The sequence below is a fragment of the Trachemys scripta genome, chromosome 3, assembly GCF_013100865.1.
Source record: "Trachemys scripta elegans isolate TJP31775 chromosome 3, CAS_Tse_1.0, whole genome shotgun sequence".
Classification (NCBI taxonomy): domain Eukaryota; kingdom Metazoa; phylum Chordata; order Testudines; family Emydidae; genus Trachemys; species Trachemys scripta.
The window spans coordinates 94,067,932-94,071,065 of NC_048300.1; the positions used below are offsets into that span (position 1 = coordinate 94,067,932).

At 42.4% G+C, this 3,134-nt stretch overlaps 1 long non-coding RNA gene across 1 annotated transcript in view; it reads right to left on the reverse strand.

Annotated features, from left to right (window-relative positions):
* The window catches only part of LOC117875561, a 28,895-nt gene extending 26,000 nt beyond the window's left edge, over nt 1-2,895 (reverse strand). The window contains exon 1 of the long non-coding RNA XR_004645277.1: nt 2,789-2,895. This is a non-coding gene — a long non-coding RNA (uncharacterized LOC117875561). The remainder of the gene's footprint in view (nt 1-2,788) is intronic.
* Nucleotides 2,896-3,134: the final 239 nt, after the last annotated feature.

Here is a 3,134-nt window from a genome sequence, read left to right on the forward strand (position 1 = left end):
GTACCTTAGTTCGAATTAGTTCGAACTTACCTTGGTCCACACGCGGCAGGCAGGCTCCCCCGTCGACTCCGCGGTACTCCTCTCGGCGAGCTGGAGTACCGCAGTCGACGGCGAGCACTTCCGGGTTCGACTTATCGCGTCCAGACTAGACGCGATAAGTCGAACCCAGAAGTTCGATTTCCAGCTGTCGAACTAGCGGGTAAGTGTAGCCAAGGCCTCAGTGTTTTTAATCTCTCCTCATACAGAAGCTGTTCCATACCCCTATAGTTTGTGTTGCCTTTCTTTGTACTGTTTTCAATTCTAATATATCTTTCGAAATGAGGCAATCAGAACTGCATGCAGCATTTGAGGTGTGAGTGTACCATGGATTTACGCAGTGACATTATGATATTTTCTGTCTTATCTCTTTCCTAACATTGTTATCTTTTTTGACTGCCACTGCACATTGAGCAGATGTTTTCGGAGAACTATCCATGATGACATCATGATCTCTTTCTTGAGTGATAACAGCTAATTTAGAACCCATCATTTTGCATGTATATTTGGGATTATTTGACCACCTCTTTTACTCTGTTATTTAGCCATGGTGGCATTTATTTTGACCCTCTTACTGGTTTTTGTTTTATTTGGGGTATACATGTAGTTTGAGCCTCTACTATGGTGTTTTTAAATAGTTTCCATGCAGCTTGCAGGCATTTTACTCATGACTGTTCCTTTTAAATGCCATTCAACTAGCTTCCTTGTTTTTGTGTAGTTTCCCTTTTTGAAGTTAAATGCGACTGTAATGGATTGTTTTGGCTCCCCCCCAGATATTAAATTTAATCATATTATGGTCTCTATTCCTGAGTGGTTCAGCTATATTCACCGTTTAGACTAGATCATGTCCTCCACTTAGGACTAAATCAAGAATTGCCTCTCCCCTTATGGTTCCAGGACTAGCTGCTTCAAGAAGCAATCATTAATGGTGTCTCGAAATTTAATCTCTGCACCCCGTCCTGATGTACCCAGTCAATATGGAGATAGTTGAAATCCCCCATTATTATTGTGGCATTTTTGGTGTTGTGTTTTATTAGGCTTTTTTGTCTGTGTGGGTAGCCTCTCTAATGTCCCTGAGTATTTCACAATCACCATCATCATCCTGGTCAGGCATCCCTACTACTATACTCTTATTATTGAAGCATGGAATTTCTACCCATGGATAGTCTATGGTACATTGTGATTCATTTAAGATTTTTGCTATATTTGTCTGTTTTCTTTCACATATAGTGCCATTCCCCCACCAGCATAAACTACTCTGTCATTCCTATAGATTCAGTCAGATATTCATGATCCTGGATGGATTAGGGGTCTAAGAAGTAGGTTGAAAATACTTAGACTCCTGGAACCAAAGGTTCACACACCATCAGGGTCGACTCAGTTCTCTAAGCTTCAGAGATATGTTGAGCTCTATGAAGTTTACTGCATGGGGCATCTCGTGCATGCCATTTCAAAACCAGAAGTTTGCCCTCCTCTACCCAGATATTAAAGATTCACTACTGCTTTTAATACCAGATGGGGATTATCCTACTGTCCTCAACTAACAGATCCCTTTCCCCCTATCCCATAATCCCACTATGCATTATTTGCCTGTGTGGCTCCTGCCATCCACCCCAACGGTGGCTAGATTCCAGGGATGCTGTAAATCTATCTAGCTATCTTTCTTAGGTACTTATAAGGCTCCCATGACAGCAGTATGTGAGTGCCTCACAATCTTTTCTGTATTATCCTCACAACATCCCTGTGAGGCAGGGAAGTGCTGTGATGCTCATCAGATGGGGAACTGAAGCACAAGAGACTAAGGCCCAGATCCTCAAACCAATGGGATTGAGGTGCCTATGTTCCTTTTGAGGATCTGGGGGTAAGTGACATGCCTAAGGTCACACAGGAAATCTGTGGCATTGTAGGGACTTGAGCTTGGGGCTCCTGAGTCCCATGCTAGGACCCCCAACCCTGGGCCATCTGTCCTCTCACTCTAGTGTGTGAGGTGTTTGGGGATCTTTCCAGATGGAACATGTTATATAAATATTGACCTTTATTTATTACAGGTATTTGTAGGGTAGCCACAACCACAGTATTTGGGCACCCAATGTGATACTTCAGAATGTTGTAATACATAATGTAACCTGAAGTAAATTTGGGACCCTTTGAATGTCCTCAAAAGGGTAAATGTGCAAGACACAGCACAGACTTGTGAAAATGGGGAACCACCTCTTGAATTTCAAGTGGTGTAACAACCCCCTAGATTGGCATCGCTGCATGAACTGAACAGCTGCACCTTTTGTACAACAGGCCTCTCACTGTTTGAGCTTTGGTGGGACTTTGGTGTTTTTCTGAAAGCCCCAGCTCCTTGAGCCCTGGGATTATCTCAGCTTTCGTTTAAAAAAATTGTTCTTAGCCCTCATAGTTGCAGAGAAATTCTTGAAAGTCTCTCTCTCTCTCTCTCTCTTTCTCACACACAAACAGGTTCACAAGCCAGAAGACAAATCAATAAAAACCCCAATTTTCTTATTTTAACTCGTGATTTTTAGGCCAATCTCACGATTTTGGGGAGCTTGGCATGATTTAAAAACAAAACAAAAACACAGTACACATGGGGTTGGCAATGCTGCTCTATGCATGATCTGAACTAAACATTGGAACCTCTAACAGTGAGAAATCCTGTCCCAGTAATATTCCACCTCAGCCATGTGACTACACACTGAGTAAGCACTGTACATCCCCACATACATGTGAAAAGTCTCTAACTCACCACCACATCCAGAAAGTTGGTGTTTTCTATTTCAATCATCTCTAGGGTTTTCTTTTTTCCCTGCTAAAGGTTGAAATGTGGGGAGCAAGGAAGGAGGGCTTCTCCACTGAAATGTGAAAAGAATTTGTGAAAAATAGCTTCGCATTTGGCAAGAAAGGGGGCAAAAAGTCCAGCCACGATATAGTGCTGATCTAGGGTTGCTTCCACTTAATGATTTCCCACTGAATCGCCCATCTGAGCTCTCTGCTCAATCAGCATGCTAGTCAGAGAATAAATTGCGCTGCAGGAAAGAAAAAAAAAGTAGGTTACAGTTTTCTATCTCTGTGCACATTTCTGATGAAAAGAG